Raw genomic sequence first — 17,278 nt, 5'->3', positions numbered from 1 at the left:
TCGAAGAGCGAGGTGTAGGGGAGGGACTGAGACAATTGCAGAATACCAATATGTTTGTCGAGGAGGAAGCTACAGTACGAACCAAATGTTCACCTTGCTACAAATTCTCGATAAATTTCTAAAATTCAACTTGCAGAGTCACCTCACCATCTGTTCATAGAGTTCAGGGCAAAAACTGTCTGTCTGAGTCATAGCGAACTAGTGATACTTTGTAAAAAAAATTTATTGCTGATAAAAATGTGCAAAAACAAATTCAAGATAAAGCCAAATTTTTACCACAAACAAGGTGATTTTTTTATATGTTTTTAAGAAGTACTTTTTGTCATGCATTTCTTTGCTTGGTGCATGCTTGTTGATAGAGAATCGCCTCTTTATGTCAGTATTCTTTGTTTTGTTTATGCATGCTCTATTCTGTTCAAAATGACGTCGAAACAAGAGACAATGCGCAAGTGCATTGTACAGTTCTAACAATACCGCACAAAAATCCGACAAAGTGATCACGATAAACTATTTTAAAAGCAAAACTGTTCCTATTTATTTTTTATTATCTTTAAAACCTCAACCAAAATTCCTAATAACTAACAAAAAAGGACTTCGTTCTTCTTATTAAAATCAGTGGTTCGCATATCGCAGCCAACGAATTTGCCTCAGTGTCGCCCAGCTAAAAATTTCTTTGGGATTTTAAGTTACTTGATGTACAAAACAAAACAAATAACCAAACTAAAAATAGCTTAACATAAAATTAATTAAGGAGCCTTCAGCACTCTATGCCACACAGCCCATGCAACAGTTGTCTAATTTTTTTATTTTATTTTCTCTCCAATTTCAGACCACGTACGTGCGTTGCTGATTTTCAATCAAGGCGCGGATCCAATTTGAACGTCAAAAAAATAGATCACTAAATCCATCAGAGCCGCAAGGTTTTTTTTTTCTCGCTAATTACCGACAACATTCTATTTGAAGTGCGATAGTCGAGTGCTCATTGCTATTCTCTCTTCGCAGCAGTAGTTTTCTCTTTCCCCTTTAACAATGTACGGCGCACCATCATCGTAACACAACACGTAGTCCGCGCTCAATTAACGGTCCCCGGAACATGGATCAGCTGAATAGGTTGTGCTTAATCAGTACCGAAAATTGCCATCCGGGGGAAAAATCGTGTCGCAGCCAGAGCTGGAGCAAACGAAGACGACGGCGACGGAAACGGACAGTACCGGCACTGTCAGCGTCACTGTCACTGCTGTCTAACTGCTGCTGTGCGGTGCCATTCCGATACTTTTATCTCTTCCTGCTGCTGCGAATGTCCGTAGCGATGGCTAAAAGCCCTTCCGGCATCGGAACGGACAGATTCCCCGAACAGCATCAGCGCTTTGCGATGGAACCCCAGGACCAGACGGCGGTTGTGGGCTCTCGGGTGACATTGCCCTGCCGTGTGGTGAACAAGTCCGGACAATTGCAGGTTAGTAGCGGTGCGGTGGGTTCCATCAATTAAGTACACTGTTAACAAGGAATTTTTTTGTTCGTCGATTCACATGTTATTGAGTTTTCGAGCACATCGTTGCCAGAGGAGTATTCGTTTTACCAATACGTAAGTTTGAAACCGTTGCAAAAAATCAAACAATGATTTTCTGACGCCAAACAATGTCACAGCAGACGATTGATGAGTATCTTTCTGAGTTTATTCAATCATTCTGAAGAGCAGCACAAAAACTATTTCCCATTAATTGACACGACCGACGAACAAACTGCAAATCTATCAATTTACTTATACTTTTTTACCGTACAAATCGAGTCTCGATCCTACCAGCAGGAGCCAGAGAGAGTATTCACGACGAGTTCAATTAGTTGCTTGACTTGTGTCCCCTGTCTTATGCTAAGTACTACGTTTTTTGTCGCACATTTATCCCTCGGGTCAGCTGAATCGGCGTATTGCGGCAGAAATCCTACTGCCTGCCAAGATGACGGTCATTGACCACAGCTGGCCAGGGTTTACCACAGCTTTCGTTTTGATCAGTAAATCCGGAGCTCAAGCTGTTCCCAGTGATGGTGATGGGGGGCCTGGCACTGCAGCAGTGAAGGTTTCTCTCTCCCTTTGTGCGTGTGTGTGTGTGTCTTTGTGTACATCGGCTATTCATGATCTATGGGTCTATGAATAATTGATGAGTTATTCCGTTCTACGACACATAATCTGCCATTGCTTACCGATTTTGCTGCTGTGTCTAGAAAAGTGTGAGGCGGAAGTGAGTGAGTGAAACTTTGATATGTCTAGGTTTGAAACTTTTTTGTTGCTGGTGATTATTCACTACCAAATATCACACAATATTTGAACATAACTAAGTGGAGAGGCTCAAGAATTATTATGTTGTGTTTTGTGATTTCTATTTTGTTTTTGGTACATTAAGTTATATAAAATGTACTTCGTAATTTGTACTTTGTACTTTAAACATTTTACTGTGTACTTTGTACATTTTACTTTTTATTTTGTACTTTGTAATTTGTAATTGTACCTTGTACCTTGTACCTTGTACCTTGTACTTTCTACTTTGTACTTTGTACTTTGTACTTTGTACTTTGACTTTGACTTTGTTTGTTTATACCTTGTACTTTGTACTTTGTACTTTGTACTTTGTACTTTGTACTTTGTACTTTGTACTTTGCACTTTGTACTTTGTACTTTGTACTTTGTACTTTGTACTTTGTACTTCGTACTTTGTACTTTGTACTTTGTACTTTGTACTATTTTCAATTTTATCTTTTCTATTTTCTACTTTTCATTTTCTATCTTCTATTTTCTATTTTCTATTTTCTATTTTCTATTTTCTATTTTCTATTTTCTATTTTTCATTTTCTATTTTCTATTTTCTATTTTCTATTTTCTATTTTTCATTTTCTATTTTCTATTTTCTATTTTCTATTTTCTATTTTCTATTTTCTATTTTCTATTTTCTATTTTCTATTTTCTATTTTCTATTTTCTATTTTCTATTTTCTATTTTCTATTTTCTATTTTCTATTTTCTATTTTCTATTTTCTATTTTCTTTCTTCTATTTTCTATTTTCTATTTTCTATTTTCTATTTTCTATTTTCTATTTTCTATTTTCTATTTTCTATTTTCTATTTTCTATTTTCTATTTTCTATTTTCTATTTTCTATTTTCTATTTTCTATTTTCTATTTTCTATTTTCTATTTTCTATTTTCTATTTTCTATTTTCTATTTTCTATTTTCTATTTTCTATTTTCTATTTTCTATTCTCTATTTTCTATTTTCCATTTTCTATTTTCTATTTTCTATGTTCTTTTTTCTATGTTCTATTTTCTATTTTCTATTTTCTATTTTCTATTTTCTATTTTCTATTTTCTATTTTCTATTTTCTATTTTCTATTTTCTATTTTCTATTTTCTATTTTCTATTTTCTATTTTCTATTTTCTATTTTCTATTGTCTATTTTCTATTTTCTATTTTCTATTTTCTATTTTCTATTTTCTTTTCTCCATTTTCTATTTTCTATTTTCTATTTTCTATTTTCTATTTTCTATTTTCTATTTTCTATTTTCTATTTTCTATTTTCTATTTTCTATTTTCTATTTTCTATTTTCTATTTTCTATTTTCTATTTTCTATTTTCTATTTTCTATTTTCTATTTTCTATTTTCTATTTTCTATTTTCTATTTTCTATTTTCTATTTTCTATGTTCTATTTTCTCTTTTCTTTTTTCTATTTTCTATTTTCTATTTTCTATTTTCTATTTTCTATTTTCTATTTTCTATTTTCTATTTTCTATTTTCAATTTTCTATTTTCTTTCTTCTATTTTCTATTTTCTATTTTCTATTTTCTATTTTCTATTTTCTATTTTCTATTTTCTATTTTCTATTTTCTATTTTCTATTTTCTATTTTCTATTTTCTATTTTCTATTTTCTATTTTCTATTTTCCATTTTCTATTTTCTATTTTCTATTTTCTATTTTCTATTTTCTATTTTCTATTTTCTATTTTCTATTTTCTATTTTCTATTTTCTATTTTCTATTTTCTATTTTCTATTTTCTATTTTCTATTTTCTATTTTCTATTTTCTATTTTCTATTTTCTATTTAGTATTTTCTATTTTCCATTTTCTATTTTCTATTTTCTATTTTCTATTTTCTATTTTCTATTTTCTATTTTCTATTTTCTATTTTCTATTTTCTATTTTCTATTTTCTATTTTCTATTTTCTATTTTCTATTTTCTATTTTCTATTTTCTATTTTCTATTTTCTATTTTCTATTTTCTATTTTCTATTTTCTATTTTCTATTTTCTATTTTCTATTTTCTATTTTCTATTTTCTATTTTCTATTTTCTATTTTCTATTTTCTATTTTCTATTTTCTATTTTCTATTTTCTATTTTCTATGTTCTATTTTCTATGTTCTTTTTTCTATGTTCTATTTTCTATTTTCTATTTTCTATTTTCTATTTTCTATTTTCTATTTTCTATTTTCTATTTTCTATTTTCTATTTTCTATTTTCTATTTTCTATTTTCTATTTTCTATTTTCTATTTTCTATTTTCTATTTTCTATTTTCTATTTTCTATTTTCTATTTTCTATTTTCTATTTTCTATTTTCTATTTTCTATTGTCTATTTTCTATTTTCTATTTTCTATTTTCTATTTTCTATTTTCTATTTTCTATTTTCTATTTTCTATTCTCCATTTTCTATTTTCTATTTTCTATTTTCTATTTTCTATTTTCTATTTTCTATATTCTATTCTCTATTTTCTATTTTCTATTTTCTATTTTCTATTTTCTATTTTCTATTTTCTATTTTCTATTTTCTATTTTCTATTTTCTATTTTCTATTTTCTATTTTCTATTTTCTTTTTTTCTATTTTCTTTTTTCTGTTTTCTATTTTCTATTTTCTATTTTCTATTTTCTATTTTCTTTTTTTCTATTTTCTATTTTCTATTTTCTAGTTTCTATTTTCTATTTTCTATTTTCTATTTTCTATTTTCTATTTTCTATTTTCTATTTTCTATTTTCTATTTTCTATTTTCTATTTTCTATTTTCTATTTTCTATTTTCTATTTTCTATTTTCTATTTTCTATTTTCTATTTTCTATTTTCTATTTTCTATTTTCTATTTTCTATTTTCTATTTTCTATTTTCTATTTTCTATTTTCTATTTTCTATTTTCTATTTTCTATTTTCTATTTTCTATTTTCTATGTTCTATTTTCTATGTTCTTTTTTCTATGTTCTATTTTCTATTTTCTATTTTCTATTTTCTATTTTCTATCTTCTATTTTCTATTTTCTATTTTCTATTTTCTATTTTCTATTTTCTATTTTCTATTTTCTATTTTCTATTTTCTATTTTCTATTTTCTATTTTCTATTTTCTATTTTCTATTTTCTATTTTCTATTTTCTATTTTCTATTTTCTATTTTCTATTTTCTATTTTCTATTTTCTATTGTCTTTTTTCTATTTTCTATTTTCTATTTTCTATTTTCTATTTTCTATTTTCTATTTTCTATTTTCTATTTTCTATTCTCCATTTTCTATTTTCTATTTTCTATTTTCTATTTTCTATTTTCTATTTTCTATTTTCTATTTTCTATATTCTATTCTCTATTTTCTATTTTCTATTTTCTATTTTCTATTTTCTATTTTCTATTTTCTATTTTCTATTTTCTATTTTCTATTTTCTATTTTCTATTTTCTATTTTCTATTTTCTATTTTCTATTTTCTATTTTCTATTTTCTATTTTCTATTTTCTATTTTCTATTTTCTATTTTCTATTTTCTATTTTCTATTTTCTATTTTCTATGTTCTATTTTCTATTTTCTATTTTCTATTTTCTATTTTCTATTTTCTATTTTCTATTTTCTATTTTCTATTTTCTATTTTCTATTTTCTATTTTCTATTTTCTATGTTCTATTTTCTATTTTCTATTTTCTATTTTCTATTTTCTATTTTCTATTTTCTATTTTCTATTTTCTATTTTCTTTCTTCTATTTTCTATTTTCTATTTTCTATTTTCTATATTCTATATTCTATTTTCTATTTTCTATTTTCTATTTTCTATTTTCTATTTTCTATTTTCTATTTTCTATTTTCTATTTTCTATTTTCTATTTTCTATTTTCTATTTTCTATTTTCTTTTCTCCATTTTCTATTTTCTATTTTCTATTTTCTATTTTCTATTTTCTATTTTCTATTTTCTATTTTCTATTTTCTATGTTCTATTTTCTATTTTCTATTTTCTATTTTCTATTTTCTATTTTCTATTTTCTATTTTCTATTTTCTATTTTCTATTTTCTATTTTCTATGTTCTATTTTCTATTTTCTATTTTCTATTTTCTATTTTCTATTTTCTATTTTCTATTTTCTATTTTCTATTTTCTTTCTTCTATTTTCTATTTTCTATTTTCTATTTTCTATTTTCTATTTTCTATTTTCTATTTTCTATTTTCTATTTTCTATTTTCTATTTTCTATTTTCAATTTTCTATTTTCTATTTTCTTTCTTCTATTTTCTATTTTCTATTTTCTATTTTCTATTTTCTATTTTCTATTTTCTATTTTCTATTTTCTATTTTCTATTTTCTATTTTCTATTTTCTATTTTCTATTTTCTATTTTCTATTTTCTATTTTCTATTTTCTATTTTCTATTTTCTATTTTCTATTTTCTATTTTCTATTTTCTATTTTCTATTTTCTATTTTCTATTTTCTATTTTCTATTTTCTATTTTCTATTTTCAATTTTCTATTTTCTATTTTCTTTCTTCTATTTTCTATTTTCTATTTTCTATTTTCTATTTTCTATTTTCTATTTTCTATTTTCTATTTTCTATTTTCTATTTTCTGTTTTCTATTTTCTATTTTCTATTTTCTATTTTCTATTTTCTATTTTCTATTTTCTATTTTCTATTTTCTATTTTCTATTTTCTATTTTCTATTTTCTATTTTCTATTTTCTATTTTCTATTTTCTATTTTCTATTTTCTATTTTCTATTTTCTATTTTCTATTTTCTATTTTCTATTTTCTATTTTCTATTTTCTATTTTCAATTTTCTATTTTCTATTTTCTTTCTTCTATTTTCTATTTTCTATTTTCTATTTTCTATTTTCTATTTTCTATTTTCTATTTTCTATTTTCTATTTTCAATTTTCTATTTTCTATTTTCTATTTTCTATTTTCTATTTTCTATTTTCTATTTTCTATTTTCTATTTTCTATTTTCTATTTTCTATTTTCTATTTTCTATTTTCTATTTTCTATTTTCTATTTTCTATTTTCTATTTTCTATTTTCTATTCTCTATTTTCTATTTTCCATTTTCTATTTTCTATTTTCTATGTTCTTTTTTCTATGTTCTATTTTCTATTTTCTATTTTCTATTTTCTATTTTCTATTTTCTATTTTCTATTTTCTATTTTCTATTTTCTATTTTCTATTTTCTATTTTCTATTTTCTATTTTCTATTTTCTATTTTCTATTTTCTATTTTCTATTTTCTATTTTCTATTTTCTATTGTCTATTTTCTATTTTCTATTTTCTATTTTCTATTTTCTATTTTCTTTTCTCCATTTTCTATTTTCTATTTTCTATTTTCTATTTTCTATTTTCTATTTTCTATTTTCTATTTTCTATTTTCTATTTTCTATTTTCTATTTTCTATTTTCTATTTTCTATTTTCTATTTTCTATTTTCTATTTTCTATTTTCTATTTTCTATTTTCTATTTTCTATTTTCTATTTTCTATGTTCTATTTTCTCTTTTCTATTTTCTATTTTCTATTTTCTATTTTCTATTTTCTATTTTCTATTTTCTATTTTCTATTTTCTATTTTCTATTTTCAATTTTCTATTTTCTTTCTTCTATTTTCTATTTTCTATTTTCTATTTTCTATTTTCTATTTTCTATTTTCTATTTTCTATTTTCTATTTTCTATTTTCTATTTTCTATTTTCTATTTTCTATTTTCTATTTTCTATTTTCTATTTTCTATTTTCTATTTTCTATTTTCCATTTTCTATTTTCTATTTTCTATTTTCTATTTTCTATTTTCTATTTTCTATTTTCTATTTTCTATTTTCTATTTTCTATTTTCTATTTTCTATTTTCTATTTTCTATTTTCTATTTTCTATTTTCTATTTTCTATTTTCTATTTTCTATTTAGTATTTTCTATTTTCCATTTTCTATTTTCTATTTTCTATTTTCTATTTTCTATTTTCTATTTTCTATTTTCTATTTTCTATTTTCTATTTTCTATTTTCTATTTTCTATTTTCTATTTTCTATTTTCTATTTTCTATTTTCTATTTTCTATTTTCTATTTTCTATTTTCTATTTTCTATTTTCTATTTTCTATTTTCTATTTTCTATTTTCTATTTTCTATTTTCTATTTTCAATTTTCTATTTTTTATTTTCTAATTTCTATTTTCTATTTTCTATTTTCTATTTTCTATTTTCTATTTTTTAGTTTTTTTTTGTATTTCACGTTAGCTAAAGATAAATAGCATTCTGCAGCTTAGAATAAATAAGAGCTACTAAAGTTTAATGTTGAAATATGTAACGAAGTTGAAGTTCTACTGTTTTGGTTAGAAATGAATAAAATTAGAACATGCTACTTCTTTTACAATGTTTCACTCTGATGAGGATTATTATTCACAACTGCTAGCTCCTAAGCTAGCCTTGCTTCGAGTAAATGTGCCAAGTCGAAACTGCCAGCCCAGTCGGGCTCGAAGACGGTACCGTAATGAAGATCTAAATGTATAATAAAGAGGAACAATCAATCAAATTCCTCAGCTCCTCTTGCGTCTGTGCGACCGATGATGTCGGTTGACATCTTTCGAGTTATCATCCCCTGCATTCCAGCAATGGTAACCGTTTCCTATCTTTCTGTTCGTTGTGTTGTTTCAGTGGACGAAGGATGACTTCGGGTTGGGAGCCAACAGAAAACTGGCCGGTTTCGAGCGCTACTCGATGGTGGGTAGTGATGAGGAGGGCGACTTCTCTCTGGACATTTTCCCAGTGATGCTGGACGATGATGCCAAGTACCAGTGCCAGGTTGGACCGGGCAAAAAAGGTAACACTGGAAATTCCATGCACAGCTGGCTATTTACTAAGCCCAGCTTTCAGCTTCGCTTTAACATGTCGTCTTCTGCAGGGTCTCCGCCTATCCGGTCTCGATTTGCAACACTCACCGTTCTGGTGCCACCGGAGCCGCCGAAAATAGTGCAAGGGGATTTTATGGTTACAACCGAGGATAGAGAAATCGAATTGGAGTGCGTCTCCGTGGGAGGCCGGCCAGCTGCTGAGGTGATGAACCTAAATGTTTTCCCAACACCTACAGTATTATGGTACCTTTTAAGCATTAGATTTTATGATTGCAAATGCAACACACGCCCTGTTGAGATGTAATGTAACGCATATGACATGCCAACGCTTTATCATTGAATTTTCTCCTATAAAATCATACGACTTGCAAATTTTCAGTAGTACCATCATGTTTGAGGGAATCATATTCACTTACAGATAACCTGGATCGACGGGCTGGGGAACGTACTGAATCAGGGAATCGAATATATGAAAGAACCCCTTCCCGATGAACGTCGTTTTACAGCCAAATCAATCCTCAAGCTGACACCACAGAAGGAGCACCACAATACGTCCTTTACCTGCCAGGCACCACAATACGTCCTTTACCTGCCAGGCCCAGAACACCGCAGATCGAACGTATCGATCAGTTCGACTGAAGATGGAGGTCAAGTACGCTCCGAAGGTGAGCATCACCATCATTAGCGGCAACCAATATATCAATACCAACAACAACAACAACAACAACAACAACGGTGGTAGGATATTAGAAGGAAGCGATGTCCGGTTGCATTGTCGTGCGGATGCAAATCCTCCCGACGTGACCTACCGATGGTTTGTTGGAAGCGATATGTTGACAGGAGACTACTCCACAGAGCTGGTAAGTAATGAGGTCCGATCGGGGAGGAACATCACACAGAGACTCACGGCCATCATTGTTCGTTGCAGGTAATATTGAATATTTCGAAAAAGTACCACAACACGGTGGTGAAATGCGAGGCCCACAACGTTGTGGGAACGAGCGAGAGAAGCGAAACATTGGATATCAGTTACGGTCCGTCCTTTCGCAGCCTGCCGAAATCGGTTGAGGCTGACCTGGAAACGGTGGTTTCCTTGTACTGCGATGTGGACGCCAATCCTTCGCCGGATATTGAGTGGCTGCACGACGGGTCCGGTCGGGTTGTGTCCACTTCAGCGAACCTGACACGGCGAGTTACTCACACGACGGCCGGTCGCTATGTTTGTCAGGCCACGGTGGCCGGTTTCCCGATGGTAGAAGCGGAGGCAACCGTGTATCTTCGAGGACCGCCAAGTATCAACTCACCGAAGCAGCAATTCGGCAGCATCACCGATATCGGTCGGCTCGAGTGCGAGGCGTTCTCCGTGCCGAAGGCAAAACATATCATCTGGGCACACAATGGCCACGAAATCAACACCAGCAGCGGCGGGCAGGAGGGATACACCATCGTCGAGAGCCATCAGCCGGAAGGTGTCAAGTCGACGCTTATTATCCACAACAGTCAGCGGGAGCACTTCGGCGGCTACAACTGTACCGTCATCAACGATTACGGACTCGATTCCGTGGAAATTGATTTCATCCCAAAAGGTAGGTTTGCAACCGACGATGTTGGTACTCGAGGGTAATGAATCAGAATTTATTGTTGTTGACTCGGACCCGGTATGTGGGGGTAATTCGCAGCGGCACTTTCATGCCGCGGAGTTTGCTAATAGTTGATTGTTCCCAGGAATATTTATTTTTGTTTTTGTTATATTTTATTATATCGAATAGTGTTTTTAATGTTTTGAGCATAGTTATTGTACATTTATATTTATGAATCTCTCGAAGGGCTACAAATCTAAACAATTATTTTCAACTAATTATTTCTGAAAAATGATTCTACCTTCGCCTTTCGCACTCGCTTTTGTGAGCTTACGGTATTAAACCGTTATGCGCTCGACAGAATTTCCAACATCCATTCAATAGTTGGATTCAATAATTTGTCGAGTGGTTATAATGGATTAAATATTTAAGATTGTAGTATATTTTAAAGAAAAGTGCTTCTATAAAATTTAAATTTTAGGTAGAAACATTTCTTGTGCGAAATATTCACTTCAAGAGTGGAGTTACTAGTGGAATGCGAAGGTCTGTTTTGTATCACGACCAGGCCTGTTTACTCCTGGTTACTTCACTTTTCTTGTGCTTAATATAGCGATGGATTAAACGTTCGAACTGAAATTACGTTCTCCTGTGTACTTCGAATTTCTATGAGAAGTAGGGAAAAGCCAGTGTCATTGTGAAGAGATAAAAAAACTAACTAAAATTAAATTGCATAGCAACCCAGTCAAGATCGCGAGAACATTAAATTTTTAAAACTACTAAACGAAGCGCAAAATGTTTTAACGAACTAGAAAAGAAATAAAAATGAGCAGCTCATACCATCAATTTTTTTTACTGTTCTGATTCCATACTTGAAAAAAGAAAGGTACGGAGCACACTATAAACTATAAACATTTTCTTCTCGCCTGTGCCCAAACTATGCACAGCTGTATAACGAAAGGAACCAACTAATGACGGTTGACGAAAATTTAATGTGAAACAATGAATAGTGATAAGTGAAGTGTTCCACGCACCTTTGAAATATCCTGCGGGTTTAAAAAGTTTGAACCACCAATGAGACAGTGTTCCCCTCAAGTGTCATTCAACTCATCAATGTGCTTTCGCCTCTAACCGTGCACACATTTGACATCTGTTTGAATTGACTTTGCCACGGTCGAATTCGTTTTCACGACAGTACTACACCATCCCGGACTACACTATGCAGCTTGAATACGAACAGCTAAACGAAACTACACGCAACTGTCATTTTTTCGTATGATATTTGACAGCATTTGTTATTGTTGTTGGTGTTTTCGAACTACATCTTATATTTTTCGAGTGTAGTCCAAGACAGAAAAAGTGCAGTTTTGTTATAGTCTGGAAAGTGAAAAAAACACCTGCAGGGCAAACATGTAGTCGGGATTCCCGTACTTCTCAGAAAATTTCTCATCATTCACTATTGTTTTCTATACACTAGACAAAATATAAAAAATATCTTTAGAGAGTCAATACATATAACGAAACGGGAACACAACAATATTTAAAATGTAATGGCCCCTAGCCATTACCGAAACGCGTCAAGAATGAAAGTCAGAGTGTCGTATAGAAATTGCTTGCCGGGTTTGTCACTTTTACGTTAAGTTCAGGGAAACTCATTTTTCGCTTTCCCTACTGCACACATTGTCTACTTAATGAATTTAGACCAATCCACTCTATGTAACTATATCACTCCCTTTCCCCCAAACAAAAATATGTAACGTTAACCGTTATGAACTCGGCAATTTTAGTACCCGTAAATGCTCAGCACGATACCCAGGTACTCACCAACAGAAAATGCTTCTAACCTTTGCAATTCTTGACCGATTTTGGATCTTGACCCGTCGAAAGAATGATAAATTTGTCTATTTGTAGTATACAGGACCTAAATAGCCGTTGGTCCCCATATGGTTCCCGTGATTTCGGATCTCCGGGACTAAGTTTAAGATCGTGAATCATCTCCAGAATGTTCATTTCGGAGACAACTTATCAGATGGACTCAAAACGAATGAAAATCAACCCCTGGAGTGATTTCATGAATTTTGATACTAACTTTATTCGGTTTTATTAACAAGATTCAGATTTACAGGAACCAAATGTGGTCTCAGGTTCTAAAAATAGACAGTTTTTCAGCCGTTTTGCAGGTCAAGAATTAAAAATATAAGATGCATATCAATAATATGCAAATATAATATTCCGGGCACTTATGTGGTAAATAAATTATAGTATTGTATTTTAAAAATATTTTTCTCGGAGTTCTAAATAGTAGAAAAACCCGAATTAATCCACCTAGCGGTGAGACCTAGCCTTTCTTTTTCGAAATTTATTATTGACTTAAACAAATTTGCCAAAAAACTTCAAGCTTTCGAAAAACATACAACTTGTAATACAGTCATACCTCGATATAAAGCAACTTTATTATTATTTTCGTCACGTTATATTGATAACGTAAAATCGAAGTTAAAAATTTTTTTTTTGAATTTATGCAAGAATGATTATGGTTACTCAAAGATGCGCGAAAACCTATTTTCCAAAACCTAGCAGTATTTTTAAACCATTCTTATGCCCATTTAGGACAATTTTTGCATTGGTTTCATTGGTTTCAAAACTAACTACAAAAATTTTTTTTATACCCCAAAAACAGTTAGTGTATCATTTATTTTCAATTTCAATACATTTTAAAAAGTTACATTATATCAAGGTCAAAGTTACGTTATATCGAGGTTGTTATATATCGAGGTATGACTGTATCTACTGGGTTCATAGTTAACTTTAAATAACAAAATTGGGTAAGGGGCCGTCCACATACCACGTGGACAGCTTTGGGGGGGAAGGTTGTGTAGTGTCCACGGTTCTTACAAAAAAAAAGAATTTATATGGGCATTTGTTCACGGTGGGGGGGGGGGTTCAAAATTTTTAAAAATATGTCCACGTGGTATGTGGATGGCCCCTAACCAACCGCACAATCATACCGAAAATTTTAAACTAAAGATTCACACGCATACGAACATACATTTAGTATTTACACATACAAACATGTACAGTAGGCTGTCCCAAAAAAATCGATGTTGAAAAACCTCAAGGTGCCCAGCCCTAAATTGAAAGATGATGTTTTTATAGCATTTTTGTAGATTATTTCGACTTTCTAAAAAATTGTTTTCAGGTTGCCCAAACGTGATTTTTGAAAAAATTACTTTTTAAAGCTACAAAACCACTCTTCTGCACTTTTTCCAAATCTGTTCGATTCCTACATTTTTCCATATATTTTTATATTTTTGTTAGGTGGTTTTTTAATATTTTGCATGGTTTAGTTCAGCATCGCATTGAATTATTTGACCCACAGAGCCCATCAAACATTACAAAAAAGTTATTTTTGTCAGAATTTTTAGATAAAACTCTTCAAAACACATTTATAAAAAAATTTCGATTAAGAACTGAAATTTTAACTGCAAAGCGGGATTCGAGACGAAAATTTACATGAAAAATGATCCTTGACATCTTATCGGGGGGCTGAGATATTGGCGTTCTTACATGAGATGGAAAACTATGCACTTTCACAAAAATGCCACTAAAGCTCAATATCTCCATTTCACTGCGTTGTTTTGCCGTATGTGCGTATTATTTCCTAAATAGTGATTCAAATGTCGAGTATAGCCATAAGGTATGTTCGGAGAAGTTTCAGGATATTTAAAAATGCATCTTTTAATGTAATAAGATCAATCCACCAATGAGTGAGATAAAAAATTTACTTCTTAATCAGAATAAGATAGACGCAAGGTGTCTTCGACAAAATTTTAGGGATCTTAAAACAAGAAACTATACCGAAGGCACTAAAAATCACAATTTTCGTTCTAACCTTTTTCGCAGATTTTTGCAAATTTTTAAGAACACTGTTTTTATCTCCAAAAATAAAATAGTTATTTAACATATTTATTAAAATGCATGGTTTTCCATCTTAAATAGAAACATAAGATATCAAGGATCTTTTATATTTAAATTTTCGTCATAAATCCCGCTTTCCAAAGAAAATTTAAGTTCATGATAAATTTTATTTTTAATTGTGTTTTGAAGGGTTTTATCTGAAAATTATAGGAAAAATTAATTTTTCTGTGATGTTCAATGGACTCTGGGAGTCAAATAACTGAACTGAACCATGCAGAGTATTCAAAACCAATCCCACAAATAAAAATATATATGGAAAAATTAAGGAATCGAACAGAATTGAAAAAAGTGCAATAGAGTGGGTGTGTAGCTTGAAAAATTATTTGTTCAAAAATCACGTTTGGGCAACCTGAAAACAATTTTTTAGAAAGTCGAAATGTTATACAAAAATGCTATAAATAACATTATCTTTCAATTTAGGGCTGAGAACCTTGACTTTTTCAACATCGATTTTTTTTGGGACACCCTAACACACATACAAATTACATTTGAAAATACACTAAAGTCGCTTTTTACGCGGGAGATACGTGCCGCGTCAATTCCGGAATCCGCGTAAAAAAACCGCGTCAATTCCGGAATCCGCGTAAAAAAAACCGCGTAAATTCCAGAATCCGCGTAAAAAAACCATCGTTAATTTTGCATTCTGAGTGAAGGGAAACCGAAATCCGGGCAAAAAAAAAATACCGCGTGAATTCCGGAATCCGCGTAAAAAAAACCGCGTAAATTCCGGAATCCGCGTAAAAAACCCGCGTAAAAAAAACGCGTAAAAAGCGACCTTAGTGTATATATTTCGAATATACTAGGCGAAATCTTTTTCTAGATTGCCATTGTGGGGTTTTCAGGTAGAGGCCGGAAATCAACTTCAGATTTCATTTTGTGATCCGAAATTTCGGCTTCCATCTTGTGGAATACATCCTAGAATTGTCAAATACGATCCAATAAAGGTATTTCCACTCTTTGCGTTCCAAGAAAAGCGATGTTGTATTTCAAGTGAATAAATTTTATAATGATAAATTCCGGGTAACGCCGAGAACATGTAACTTTTAAGTTACAAAAATAGGAAATGATGTTGTGACCACATTTTTCGTTCTAAGCTGTGGGTTTCAAACAGTCTTTGGGTTACGTTTTCTTCCAAAGCTTCTGAACCACATTATGAAATAAATTGCTTGTTAGAGACAACCCGTTCGTAAGACAGCTGTTATGTTCAAAAAAGTTATGTAATCTTTGAGCTAAGAAACTTCCGTTAATTTCAAAATTTGATACATTTTGATACATTTGATTCATAATGTAATAAAATAATTAAGAGTGTGAGGGACAACTAGACTTTTTATTTCACGCTAAGAATGCTGAAATCTGTCCTGCTCTCTCCGAGGACAGTGAGTGATTTTGAAAAGTCTTCGTAGTATGTTACTTTTCATAACTTTTGAACCACATGTTTCATCATTATGAAATTCATTGGTTAAGGGTTTTGTAGGCAGCCCGTCCATTTGATTCCAACTTTGTTCAGATGGATTGTGTAGTTTCTGTGGTAATAAATTTTTGTGGTTTTCACATTTTGGTACATAACGGTCATAGTTACAGTCTGATTACAGTGTAATTGATTTGTGTTTCATGAGGTAGCTCGATCCAACTATCTTTGAGAAAAATAAGTGAGTTTGAGCAGTCTATGGAATATGTTTCTGCTCAAAGCGGGATTTCACACTTTCATACATAACGAACAAATGTACTGTTCGATTACAATAAAATTAAACATTGTGTCAAGGAGCAACAAAACCTTCCATACAATACCAGTTTTGTAGAAATCGGTCAAGTCATCTTTAGGAAAAATGAGTGAATTTTAAATAGACTACTACTAGACCTTTCATTTGCAACTAACTTCATGAAAATCGGTCAAGCCATCTCTGAGAAAAGTGAGTGAGAAAAAAAAGTTGCACACACACACTCACACACACACTCACACACACACTCACACACACACTAACACAGACACACACACTAACACAGACACACACACACACTCACACAGACACACACACACATACATACACACACATACATACACACACATACATACACACACATATATAGACACACATACATACACTCATACACACATACATACATACATACACACACATACATACACATACATACATACACACACATACATACACACATACATACACACATATACACACATACATACACACATACATACACACATACACACACATACACACACATACATACATATAGAAAATGCTTAGTTTGTCGAACTGAGTCGAGTGGTATATGATATACGGCCATTTGGGCCACTTTTATACCTTTGGTTATGCCAGTGATTGCTATAACTTGCTAGGAGAAAGGCAAAAACACAAACGTTTCTGAACAACCACTCGACTCCATTTGTATACCAAATACGCATCCCAACAAATCCACCTCAGTGTTGTCCAGTCGAAGATTTTGTTAGGATTTTTAATTCCTTCGGTGCAAAAATACCTGGAGATCAACGAATTGCGAACAGTTGATCGGTAGAATCAAAAGATGCATTCGAAAAGCGGACTTGAAAGCCGTACTACTCTTTTGTTTTGGCTCATAAGTAAACTTCGTCGGGAGGCCAG

The 17,278-nt window shown here is 30.8% G+C and overlaps 1 pseudogene; it reads left to right on the top strand.

Annotated features, from left to right (window-relative positions):
• The window catches only part of LOC129718509 (irregular chiasm C-roughest protein-like), a 281,965-nt pseudogene that overhangs the window by 240,517 nt on the left and 24,170 nt on the right, over positions 1-17,278 (top strand).

Source organism: Wyeomyia smithii, chromosome 1, assembly GCF_029784165.1.
Source record: "Wyeomyia smithii strain HCP4-BCI-WySm-NY-G18 chromosome 1, ASM2978416v1, whole genome shotgun sequence".
In the NCBI taxonomy this organism is placed as follows: domain Eukaryota; kingdom Metazoa; phylum Arthropoda; class Insecta; order Diptera; family Culicidae; genus Wyeomyia; species Wyeomyia smithii.
The sequence above is the reverse complement of the archived record's forward strand: the minus strand, read 5'-3'. Positions and strand labels throughout refer to the sequence as shown.